At 34.4% G+C, this 14,030-nt stretch overlaps 1 pseudogene; it reads left to right on the forward strand.

Moving 5' to 3' along the window:
- LOC107025149 overlaps positions 1–6,999 on the forward strand; it is a 16,133-nt pseudogene extending 9,134 nt beyond the window's left edge.
- Positions 7,000–14,030: the final 7,031 nt, after the last annotated feature.

The following is a 14,030-nucleotide window of genomic DNA, read 5'->3' on the forward strand; positions in this document are numbered from 1 at the left end:
CTCTCTCTCTCTCTCTCTCTCTCTCTCTCTCTCTCTCTCTCTCCCTCTCTCTCTCTCTCTCTATTTAGCTCTTTCTCTCTCTCTCACTGTCTCTGGTGGTCACAATTGTTGAGGAATTTTTTGTACAAATTTGTAGTAGTTATTTGCGTATAAATGAGGATCCATACTCATCCTTCCTCATCTTTTACCAAAGGTTCTCTCAAAAAATCCTTCTTTTACTCATTCTTTTCTTGTAGTGTTTCTATTTGCAATCATACACCTTTTTTATTTTGATGTTATTTGCATTTATTTTGCTTGAATCTGATTGAGTTCACAAGTAAAATTGATATTTTAGGGTGTGTTTGGTATGGAAGAATTAAAAAAGTTCTCATTCTTTTTGTTGGTCAAAAAAATTTTTTCTAGAAAAATCAAGAATTGAGAACTATGAAAATGACTTCCCTACAAGTAGTTCATTTATCCAACCTATAGTAGGGCGATTTAGCATTTAGAGTGACATCATTGATTCAAACATCAAATGAAAATGACAGTAAGAAAATTATTCCCAAATTTTGTGATATTCAGTTTTCAAGTACTTGGTTTAATTAGAGATAACATTTTCTTAGAGAGAGTCAATACACCACTGTTATTACTGTTTGACCCTTACTATTAGTTTTTATTAAGGAGTAAATGGGTTTATATTTGATTGAATTAATATTATTAATGATAACAGTTCATCATTAGCGCTTTAAAAATGGGAGTACCTTATTAAATGAATTTGGACAATGTTCTCCTTATTAGCTAGGTTTAAGATGAATCGAACAAAAATATAAGTTCAATCCAAATGAGTTGAAGAATCAATTACTCATCAAACACAAATATATAAAACATTTAAATGAGCATAATAAATTCTTGTAATAAAGTATAATAAAGAAAGTAAGGCAAGATTTTAAACTTGGTCATGTATCGGGGACAATACTTGTCTTCATTTAGGGTTAACAAGATATTTCGTCAAATACCCACCATACTACGCCTAAGTAACAAAATAAAACTTTTATAAATAGTAATAAAAGGGAAGATCATTAAATGAGACTTGTGAGTATTATTGGGGATAATGATATTTCCTATAAGAATATTGCAGGTTTATTCCCATTCTTAGAAACAAGTAGGACTATTTGAATTAAATTTTTCTTTTTGTTTTTAGTATTTTGTGTGTGATGAAAAATTTCTCTGAGATTGCATGTTTCAAACATAAATATATACACTAAGTGTTGTATATAAAGTAAATGATGTGGTTGTACTTGAATGTGAATTATGAAATTAGGAGAACAAAGCCGCTAAATTAGGAGCTCTGATGAGGATGTCCTTATTGTTATATCCTCAGATTCTAATTACATTGGGAGCAGTGACGAAGGTATTCTATACAACTTTTCTTTTTTATGTGAACATTAATATCGTCGTTTTTATATCATGTACATTGAATAATTAATAGATCACAGTTCATTATGTGAGTTTTGGTTTAACCGTCTATGCAGATGAAGCCCAAGCTAGTGGAGTTGCTGGTATTGATTTAAGTGTGGAAGCAAGTTTGCCTAATATAACACAAGGAAGGAAATCCAATAGACAAAAGGGTAAACATAGTATTCAAATAAATGAAGAACTAGCAGAAGAAGTTTGTGTAATGAATGATGTAGCAAAGGGTGGTTACCATGTATTGATGTGGCAAAAATATGGGAAGAAGAGAACAATAGGTGGATGGAAGAAAACCATACACGTTATCTTGACTTCAATAGTCAAAATGAGTTTATGAGTGAAACTGTCGAGCAGCCATCTGATTTGATCATTTCCTTGCTGAGGTACCAAAAAGAGTGGTTGGATTGGGCGTTAAAGCAAGAAGAATCTATAGCTAGAGGTGTTATTCTTGCTGATGATATGGGGATGGGGAAGACTGTTCAAGCTATAGCTCTTTTGCTTTCTAAAAGCAAATATTTCAAGCAATTTCTGGTTCAAGTTTTCTCTCACCTGCCCCTTATATGCTCCCAGCAGTGAAAGGAACCCTTGTTATATGTCCTGTTGTTGCTTTGATTCAATGGGTCAATGAGATTTAACACTTTACCACTATAGGAAGCAACAAAGTTCTTGTTTACCATGGTGCCAACAACGAGAAAGATATCGACAGATTCGCAGACTATGATTTTATTATCACTACCTACCCTACAGTGGAGACTGAGTATAGGAAAATATCATGATTTTGCACTCTATGAAGTGGAATCATATTATTTTGGATGAGGTAATTATTGTTTAACTAGACAAACATATTTGGTTTTCCTTGATATGCTTCACTTGAGCCACGAGTGTATCTAAAAGAACGTCTCTACCTTCACAAGGTAGGGGAAAGCTTGTGTACACATGACCAACCACTTTACAATCACAAGGTAGCTAGGGGTATGGTTGTTGTATATATGTTTTTTATTAGTGAGAAGTCTATTCAAAGTTCACATTTGTTGGTTTTGTGTGACATATGTTAAACTTCTTGATCTTCCTATATAATTTTTTAACGGATTGCATTTTCGTGTAACAGGCCCATTGTGTGAAAGATACACGCAGCAACACTACAAGAGCTATTCTTGTGCTAGAATCTTGTTTTAAGGTGGCCTTAAGTGGTACTCCCCTCCAGAACCGTGTAGGAGAGTTGTACTCACTTGTAAGTTTTTTGTGATTAATGTTCTTTTCAGGCCAACATAATTCACATTTTTATTCTCTGAAATAAATACATCCTCACTTCTGGACAGGTCCATTTCTTCCGAATTAATCCTTAATCGTACTACTTCTGTAAAGATTGTGACTGCAGAACTCTGACCATAGGTAGACTTAAAATCTTATTTTTTTTTATCTTTGCACTAACTTGGTTGGATAGAGAAACAATGGGTTTGGTAGAGATGCAATGGTTTTGTTGAAACACAAAATTTTAAAAACGCTACTGTTAAGGCGTACTAAAAAGGGAAGGGCTGCTGATCTTGCACTTCCTCCAAAGATTGTAAGTTTTTTTTTCACATTAATGTAGTGCCATATTTGTTAATTTTTTTCTCCTCTTTAGCATGTTACTAAATTTTGCATTCAGGTTACCTTGCGCAAAGATCCTTTCGATTCTAACGAAGAAGACTACTACACATCACTGTGCGAAGAAAGTCGGGCAAAATTTAATTTGTATGCAATCTATTTTCGTCAGTACTTATGCAACTACTAGCTTGCTTGTCTTAAAGACATCTTGGCCTTTATGTTGCTATCCCTTAGCTACTTATATTGAATTTGTGTTAACGACAGATATCTTGGTCTTATTCGTTTATGTTGTTTTTTTCTGGGCTTTGGAGCTTGCATGATATATGTTTCATCTATTTACCATGTGTTAAGTGATCGTGAAAAAACACAAACCTTCCTTTTTCTTGAAAATCCTTAAAATGTCCATTTTACACCTTTTTCATGGAAAATTCTCAACACTAGCTATTTCACCTTGTGAAATAGTATATAATAAGCGGTACATTATTCTTCTTCTTATCACTATATTTTTTCGTTCTAATGTATTTTGGTGTAGATACATTCAAGATGGTACATTTATGAGTAATTATGCTGACATTTTTGATCTACTCACACGCATGAGACAGGTATGGAGATCGTGTTTTCAATCTGAATTATTCTTAATTATATATTGATACCTACTTGTATTTGTTTTAGTTGTGAATAAAAGTTTGTGTTATAGGTTCATTGTTAACCTTCAAACTATGAATCTAATGTAAAAAAAAAAATTTAAGAAGATCTATATCAGCACTTCTACGTTAATTGAGGTAAAATATTGAAGCATGGAAATGAAATAATTTATTCGTTAATGGGTTAAATCTTTCAATATTGCATAACTCGGAGATAATAATTTCGTGCTTCGATAATTTCTTTGTTTTCTTTTTCGTTAGATATCCTCCGTCAAGCCATCTTTTCTAGAATGTTTTTCAGTGTAAGTTTCTCTTCACCACTTATAGTTTTTCTTCAGTGATGTTTTAATTTGTTTTTTTTTATCGATTTTGTACTAGAATTCTTTCAACTTGATTAATCCTTTTCTTTTGTTCATTTCTTTTTTTACTATTTCGTTTTTTTGACTTGTAACATATATTACTTGTGGTGATTACACCAGGTATAATATTATTGTTGTTGTTGTTGTGATATTAATTGCTATTTTTTTTATATATTATAAAGTGTAATATCTACCCATGAGAACTCCCTACCAAGGCATCCAACAATGATCCTTTCCTACTATGTTTCCTTTGTCAATCGAATCCACATGTTATATGATTTGGTGGTGAAGTTAGTTCCCATCCATAAGTTTTTTGAAGATGTATTCCAATCGTGATATCACATAGAACTTAAGTTGGCACAAAAGTTGATGCAATATTTGGATACAAAAATGGAAGCTCCCATTTTATATTATTTCTTATTTTTAATTCCATAAATGAAGAAATATGACAGAAGAAAAAGAGAAAGAATTGACTTCATTAGTGTCTTGTGTAATAAACTTATTTGTTGTTTTTAGCATGCCTTGGCTCTCTTGTTGGGTCTCTTGAATTTCCTTAACAATTTTATATCCTCAAAGAAATAAATAGTTCAAAATTCTTTGACTTCATATAGTCTATGCATAACCTCAAAAGTAATAACTAGAAATTTTTTCATTATATTTTATTGATTTTATTTTTTATCTGACCACAGCCTCTTGATCATCCCTACCTTGTGGAATACTCAAGTACTATTGTGGATAGAAGTGGAAGCACAAATAATGTCGGTAATGTTGAACAATCATGTGGTTTATTTCACAATCTTGTAGAAGATCCAGTTGTGAGTTTCATCCTCATAACTAAAATTTGATACTTCACTAAAATTGGATTTGATGGAATTCATATTTGTAGTACATTAATATTTTTTATATTATATGGTGGATATTTGAAATCTTAATGTAGCCATATTTTTCCACACTTACACCTATGATGTCTTTTGAGAGGGTATTTTGAATAGGTTTTTCAATCCTTCTTTAAGTGCATGAGCTTCTGCAAATTCTTTTCAAACAATATTCGAAAGAGCTCAATATTTTCTTTTACAAATGTCTTTAAACACATAAATGGACTTCCATGAAACTTGTGGACTTGATGATTTAATTTCTCGTACCTCATTTCTTGACAACCTAAGCAATATGCTATGAATTCCTTTACTATTATTCTGTCATTTGAAGTTTATATATACTTTCCTAGAAAAATGTGCTGCTCTTTTAATTATTGCAGGTTACTTCTTGCAAACATGTCTTTCGCAAGTCATGTCAGATAAGTTTTACAGCAGTTATGGGACAAATTTCATGTCCTTTGTGTTCTAAATCATTTAGCATGGATTTTACGGCGAATGATCAGAAAACTTAAGCAAAAATCAAAGGGTTTAGTTCTTCAAGTATACTGAACAAAATTCGTCTTGGTAATTTTCAGACAAGCACAAAAATAGAAGCTTTGATATACAATTAATTTTCAATCAATAACTTTATCTTATCTTGTTTTTATAGTTTACTTTATTTTCTTCTCACGATGAGTTCAAGTGGATGCAATATTATGGATTTAACATGTATAATCTTATTCTTGTGAATATCTCTGTTATGGTAATAAGAGCGTTCTTATTGCTTGTTTTATTTGTTGAACAGAGAAGAAATAAGGTTCATGATTGAAAGAGATGGTTCCGCGAAGGCAATTGTCTTTTGCCAATTAACGTCATATTTGGATTTGATACACTATTCTCTAGAAAAGGTAAGTCATATTTTCTTTCTCCCATTTCTAACGACACCTATTGTTGCCATCGGTAGTAACAACAAAAAACATGTGTTTGTGTGCATTTGGCAGTCGGGCATCAGTTGTGTTCAATTAGATGGATCCATGACTATCACTGCAAGAGATTATGCAATTACCAAATTTACAAACGATCCAAGTTGCATTATATTTCTTATGAGCTTGAAAGCCGGAGGTCTTGCCCTGAATCTTACAGCAACATTAGAAGTAATATTTTCCTTTCCTCTCTTTGTAAATATATATTCTACATTCCTTGATGTGCCACTCTAATCTGGCCCTTTGCTAGGTTTTCTTGATGGATCATTGGTGGAATGCTTCTGCGGAGAGGTTCTTTAGCGGGAATGGCGCCACCTTTTTATTTAGCAACTGCCGCCCCGCCGAAGATAGAATCGATCGCATAGGGCAGTATAAGCCAGTCAGGTACGTGCTTGTGTTTTTTCAACAAACTATACCAATGAAGAGAGTTAATTGTTATTTTCTAATTTCTAGGATTGTGAGATTTGTGATTGAAAATACAATAGAGGAGAGGATCTTAGAGTTGCAAGAGAAGAAGAAATTGCTTTTTGAAGGGTAAGTTTCTGCCAGGTTCATTATGCTAGTTGCATGTGAGTTAAGAGAGAATAATTTGGTGACTTGAAACTTTAAGTAATTTTGATATATTTCTTTACAAAAATGATATCAAGAAAACTAAGATAATCATTTTTTTATGTCCTCTAGTATATATATTATTGAATTACGATGATCAAGATAAATTATGACATTTGGGCTAGGAATTGAAGTAGGATCATGCATTGTTTTATCTGCTTTTATTTTCTTAGAAAAGGGAACATGATCATACATGGAGAGCTCAAATAGGTATTTTTTATGGCTTCTCATTCATATAGTTTATTTATATGTCACAACAATAAACACATAAATTTTTTCCCCTCAAATGTGATTTAAACATATACTATCATTGGTCTATTATGTTTTATACTTGTCTTTTCATTCCCCTTTACGTGAACACTCCTCCCTTCTCTCTATGGTGTGTGAATTGCTCGACATTGATTTTTTATTTTTTGCAGGAAGGTGGGGTGGTACTTCTGAGGCCTTCAGGAAACTATCAGAGGCAGAATTGAAGTTCTTGTTTGCAACCTATCAAATTTCGTTTTGTCACTAGGTTTACAGCAAGAAAGATCTTTGTTTAGTTTCTTTCTCAAATATCGCCCCTAGTATTGTTGTTTTGGCAAAGTAGGAAAGTCAATACTCTTGCTATTAGTTTTGCATCAACATTAACTTTATCATAATTTTTTGGAATGTTAATCATTATTCAAGCTACCTCCAGAAGACATTCTTAAGTACAATTTCATTCCAAAGTAACAAGCATGTCAAATGACTCCGATTTATGAGCTACTTACATCACTGTCGAGTTTGGACATTATAATCTTTATTTTATTAGGTATCACAATACATGTATCTTATATTCATATCATAATGTGATCACTTCATAGATACTTTAAGTTATAGATTCCCAATATTTACTAAGATATAATTTTGTTTAACTTATATCTACTTTAAATTTGACAACGTCTAGGAAGAACTCGTATCATCTTTGATGATTCCCACAGTTCTTAACATGTTTTATATTTGATTTGTATATTTGAATTTTTTCATGGAGGTTCCGGATGAGTTTCAGATTATCGAGTTTCAATCTACTTATATTTGAAGTTAAGAGTTGACCTCTTTCAAATAGTTGACTAAACTAGCTCCGATTCATGATCTCTATTCTATTCTTGGAACCTACAAAAGAAAGAACTTTATTACATGAGTTTAGTTTTTCCCCTTCACCTTCTGCTTCACGACTTGTGCTGGATTGATGGAATTCCTATAAACAGTTGTGCAGCTCCAATAACATCATCACTTTAGCCTCTAATTCTCTCATTAACATCAGCTCTAGGATCGATGAAACACCAATCACTAATTTTGTTACCCTAATGAATTGTCGGTGCTTAAAACACTTTTTCTCTATCTGAAGAAACCTTACCCCTAAATCAAGAACCAGGTTCTTGATTGCTTGCGTAAGAAAAGAGTTAATTAAAACAATATACTTTAATTAAAACCTTCCTATCTCAAGGAAGGAAAAACTCAACTTCGTTTTATTACTTTTTCTTACTCAATTACAATTTTCGATTAAGTCTAATCGAATTCTCTAAATTTACAAAAATTCAAACCCACTTCTTGCAAACTTACTCACTAAACTCCTCTCTCCACAAGAAGCCAAACCCACTTCTTGTTTACAATCACACAAGCTTACGATCTTACTAAGAACAAAACTCACAAGTTAACAAAACACACAAAACTCACAAAAACGCTCTTTGCTGCCTCTCTCTTCGTCTCGCCTCACACTTTTTTCGATTGCAAAGAACTACTCTCTTTGTCTTGAAATCTCTGTTTATATAGACTTTTGAACAAGGATTATTTCCTCTCTTTGAAGTTGATAATGATTCTGATTTATGTATCCTTCTTTGATATGAAAAAGAATTTCTTTTTTTTTCTGTTTATACGCAACCTTCTCTGAAAAGGTTTTGTCTTCATATAATGTAGGCAACCCTTTCAGAAAAGGTTTTGTCTTATTTATTTATGGAAATGATTATTATATTCATTATTTTTTCCGAAAAGGTTTTGTCTTATTTATTTATGGAAATGATTATTATATTCATTATTTTTTCCATAAATACAGTTGTGCCTTAATATTTGTCCTTCGCCTCTTTTCAATTAGAACGACAACTGATTTAATAAATGAACCTGGTTCATAAGTGAGTCATCATCAAAAGTAGTTATCAATGAACCTGGTTTTATCATAAATGAAGTTGGTTCATAATTGATGACATCAAAAGTATTTGTCATTATCAAAAGTTATTAACACAACTTCCATCAAATTCCCCCTTTTTGATGATGACAAATAATACCCATAATAACACCAGTTCTTAGAAACTGTGTCCCCCTTTTGACATATCAAAAAGACCAATATAGAGCCAAAACATATCCACAACATTAAAATAGAAAGATACTACCACAATATATCCATAAAAACTATAACAACAATACAACCAAGAGCCATTAATATTGTCTGAATATAGAACACAAAAACCATTAACTAAGGCCTGGAAAAAGCATGAAGTATATGATCCACACGAGCATTGTTATCAATTTGCTGTTGAATAAGTTGATCTTTTAATCTCCCAACTTCCCCCTGAGAAGCATCCAACTGAGCCTGAAGAATAGTAACTTTATCTTTGAGTAACACATTTTGAGCTCGAGCCTCATTAAGCTCAAAAATAAGAGTAGTGACTGGACCAGCAGAACGTATAGGAACTTGATCAGCAGCATCATACAAAAGATTACATTCAGTAAGAGTAGTTTGAGTAAACATATCATATTTACTCAAAGACCTGCCATCCTTCAAAGGTACCCCAAATTCTTTAAACACAGTAGTCAACAGGTTCCCATAAGCTAATTGATGAGGTTTCTTAGGATCCACTATTATCCAAAGCATGACCAAGACCCATATCTCAAAAGTTAGCTTCATGTCTCCTTTCTCATCTTGGAATAATACCTTTGTGGACTACTTCAAATACTAATTTGTGAAATGGAGACATTTCTCCTTTCAGTACTTTTCGCGGTTGATCACTGACCCTCCCTTGTGTAAATTTTGAAGTTAATGCACAATTTTCATCTTTACCCAGTGATATTCTTCCAACCCTATGCAAGGAATACGAAGTATTGCCCCTAATCTAGTTTTGCCAAAAACTATATCTATACCATGAACAAACGAAGAAAGTACTGAATCCTCAATCATTGTCAAATTCGCATAAAACTCTGTCACTTCTATGTCAAATATCATGTTATCAGAGTGAAGAAAAATATCTACTCATCCCTGTACTGCAAGTAGTGCCAATAATTTATTTATTGCAGTATGATCCCTGATTTCTGGATGAATTGCTCGCCCTCTCAAGATTTTCTGTGATAAATAAGCCTCTCTTCCCATGGCAAGAAATTTAATTTCGTTTTTGGTTAGGGTTTTAGATGAGGGAGGTTGTGAAGAATGGGCAGATTCTAAAATGTCTTCATCATACTCAGAAATAACAGGGTGGAAGAGGAACAAGCAGGTGACTTACCAGTACGACGGCGTTTGTTGGTAGATTCTACCAACATCTCTAGATGGGCTTGACTTGCTTGTCGAGTACGAGGAGTACGAATCGCTTTTTGTTTGACAGCAATATGCTTGCGAGGACGCCGAGGAACTGGTGTAGATGAAGGGGTTGTATGTATTTGAGGAGATTTAGAAGAGGTCATAGTTTCTGGAGGCGATGAAATATGGTTAGAGGTTTGGGGGTTTTCTGGGAGAATGGAGGTAGGAGATGGTGGGGAAGAAAATTGGGGGTGGTAGTCGGCTATTGGTGATGGTGGTGGACTGGGTTCCCCCTGAGTAGTTGCCGGAGTTTCCAATGTGAAGGTAGGTTCATCATCAGAGTAGTCGACGAGAAGGAGAGAGGAAGGGGANGGGGGGGGGGGGGGAGATGAAAGGATTTATGGGGAATAGAAAAGTAATAATGATGAATCGATACTTTGAACAGACCTGAACAGAATTCGAAACGACGGCAGTCACATCGAAGAGACGTTGGAGTTTTAATGTGACTCTATGTATTTCCCGCCCAAACAAAAAGTTAAAATAGGAGAACCAGGTTGAAAATATAAGAACCTGAGTGGGTGGTGAGTAGAACCTGGTTCTTTTAGTTCTGAAACACAAGCCCCAGAGATAGACGATTTTTAAGCAATGGTTCTCGCCCAAGAGCCTTAGTAAAAATGTCAGCAATTTGATCATCAGTAGCGCAGAATTTTATTATGATAAATCCTTTTTCAACATTGTCTCTCATAAAGTGATGTCGATTGTCAATATGTTTAGTGCATTTGTGTTGGACCGGGTTCTTTGCCATATTAATAGCACTAGTGTTATCACACATAATAGGAATGCAGCCTGTCTTGATCCCAATGTCTTCTAACTGTTGCTTTATCCATAATAACTGTGCGCAACAAGATGCAGCTGCTACATATTTTGCCTCTGCTGTAGAAAGGGCAACTGAATTTTGCTTTCTAGTGTCCTTTGAGACAAGACATGGTCATAGAAAGTTAGCCATTCTAGATGTACTTTTTCGGTCAACTAAGTATCTGGCATAGTCAGCATCAGCAAATCCTATTAGATCAAATGAGTTTCCTGATGGGTACCGTAGAACCAGGTTCACAGAACCTTTGGGATACCTAAGTATTCTATTTACTACTTTTAGATGAGATTCTTTAGGACATGACTGAAATCGTGCACAAAGTCCAACACTAAACATAATGTTGGGTCTGCTTGCAGTTAGGTACAAGAGTGATCCGATCATACCTCTGTATTTTGTATCATTGACTGGAGAACCTGCTTCATCTTTGTCTAACTTTGTTGTAGTGCCAATGGGAGTGTCAATTATCTTTGCTTCATTCATGTCAAATTTTTTCAGTAGTTCATGAATATACTTCTGTTGATGAATGGATGTTCCTGTAGGAGATTGATCAATTTGAAGACCTAGGAAGAAAGTTAGTTCTCCCATCATACTCATCTCAAATTCACTACTCATGAGTTTTGCGAACTCAATTCCAAGTGAGGGGTCAGTTCCACCAAATATGATGTCGTCGACATAAATTTGTACAAGGAGCATATATGAACCTTGTTTTTTATGAAAGAGAGTATTGTCTATTTTTCCACGAGAGTAACCATGTGTTATAAGGAATATGGATAGACGATCATACCATGCTCTTGGAGATTGCTTTAGTCCGTACAATGCTTTTTCTAACTTGTAGACATGTTCAGGTTTGTCTGGGTCCTCAAAACCAGGGGGTTGTTTCACAAACACTTCTTCTTGTAAAAAACCATTCAAAAATGTAGTTTTTACATCCATCTGATGGAGTTCGAATTCCATATGGGCTGCAAAAGCAATTAATATTCTTATAGCTTCCATTCTTGCCACTGGTGCAAAGGTTTCATCATAGTCGATTCCTTCTTCTTGGTTGTAACCTTGAACCACTAGTCGAGCTTCGTTCCTAGTGATTGAACTTGGTCATCTAATTTGTTTCTGAAAAGCCATCGAGTAACCTATGGCAGTTCGATCATGTGGTCTGGAAACCCGGTTCCAGACTTATCATCTTTCAAACTGACTCAATTATTCTTGCATACCAATAATCCTGTCTGGATCTCCCAAGGCTTCTTTAATATTATTGGGAACAATTTGAGATAGATAAGCTAAGAAGGCACACATATTTCGTACTCTAGATCTAGTATGAATCCCTGATTCCAATGGTGTGAGTATGTTTTGAATGGGATGAGAACATTGATGTTTCCAGCCATGAACCTGAGGATTTTGAGTCGATTCAGATGTTGGAATATCTGATTTCTCTCTTTCTGTCTCTGTTGGTGTTTTTTCAATTTCTTGAGGATTTGACTTAGTTGTGGTATTATCCTCATCTGATTGTAAATCTTCCAATGGTTTTGGATGATGTTCAACAGGTTTATTCAATTCTTCTGCTATGCCTTCACCAAAAATAATATGCATGCTTTCTTCCACTCGATTTGTTCTTTTGTTGAGTACTTTATATGCTTTGCTTTGTGTTGAATATCCTAAGAATATTCCTTGATCACTCTTGGCATCAAATTTTCCCAAATTATCCTTTCCATTATTGTGCACGTAACATATGCATCCAAATGGCCGAAGATGTGCTAAGCTAGGCTTTCTTCCCTTAAGTAGTTCATAAGGGGTTTTATTCAAAAAAGTCCTTATTGTGCACCTGTTTATCAGATAACAAGCAGTATTTATGGCCTCTGCCCAATAAAACTATGGTAGTTTGCTTGCTATTAGCATGGTTCTAACGACATCATCAAGAGTTCTCTTTTTACACTCAACTACACCATTTTGTTGCGGAGTTCTTGGTGCTGAAAAATTGTGATCAATTCCATTTGTACTGCAAAAATATAAGAATTTTGAGTTTTCAAACTCTGAACCATGATCTCATCTTATGTTGATGACTTCTGTATTGAGTTTCTTCTTAACTAATCTGACAAATATTTCAAATACTTCATAAGTTTCATCTTTTCTTGCCAAAAACATAGTCCAAGTAAACCTTGAGTAGTCATCAACTATTACAAGAATGTATCTTTTGCCTCCTCTACTTATCACACGCATTGGTCCACATAAGTCTATGTGAAGCATATATAGAGGTTTTGTGGTGCTAACCATTCCCTTTGGTTTAAAAGATGATTTGGATTGTTTCCCTTTGACATATGCACCACAAAACTGTTCACTTTGAAGAACTTTGTTCGGCAATCCTCTAACCAGATCTTTTGATATTAGTTTATTAATTGTAGAGAGGCTAATATGTCCTAGCCTTTTGTGCCAACGGGCACAGTTTTCAGTGAGAGCACTGAGGCAAGTAAGTGAATTTTCTGAACTTATTATTTCAGTTGTGTATACATTCTCGTGTCTCTTTCCCAGAAGTACCAGTTCCTCAGTTGTTGAGTTTATCACTCTACATTCACCTGCAGTGAATACCACCTTGTTCCCTTTGTCGCACATTTGAGATATGCTTAGTAAGTTATGTTGAAGCCCATTTACGTAGTATACATCATCGATGGCATGTTTGAAATTGATTCCTACCTTTCCAATTCCTTGTATTTCTCCGGTGTTTCCGATTCCAAAGGATACTTTTCCCCCTTAACTCGTTTCAGTGAGAGAAATTTATCTTGATTTCCTGTCATATGTCTTGAGCAGGCGCTATCAAAGTACCAGTGCTTTCCTTTTTCTCTCACTGAAGCCTGCAGTTTTATTCAGATCGAGTTAGTTTTGGTACCCAAATCCACTTAAGTGCCTGTTTGTGATAAAAGGGATGCATGAGAATTTTTCTAGCCCATCTAGGAAGAACTTTAGATGTAGAACCAGGTTCAGGATCAGTTTTCTTTTGACTCTCTCTTAGAAAGGAAAAAATTTTCTGATGAGCAATTTGTTTCTTGTCACATGCATGACTCTTAGGTCCTGTCAACCCACAGTGAGAGCATAGACAGTCTATGTTAGGATTTTTTGTTTCAGGAAAAACCTATTCCATGTCTTGAACTAGATTGACTTT

This window comes from Solanum pennellii, chromosome 7, assembly GCF_001406875.1.
Source record: "Solanum pennellii chromosome 7, SPENNV200".
Lineage (NCBI taxonomy): Eukaryota > Viridiplantae > Streptophyta > Magnoliopsida > Solanales > Solanaceae > Solanum > Solanum pennellii.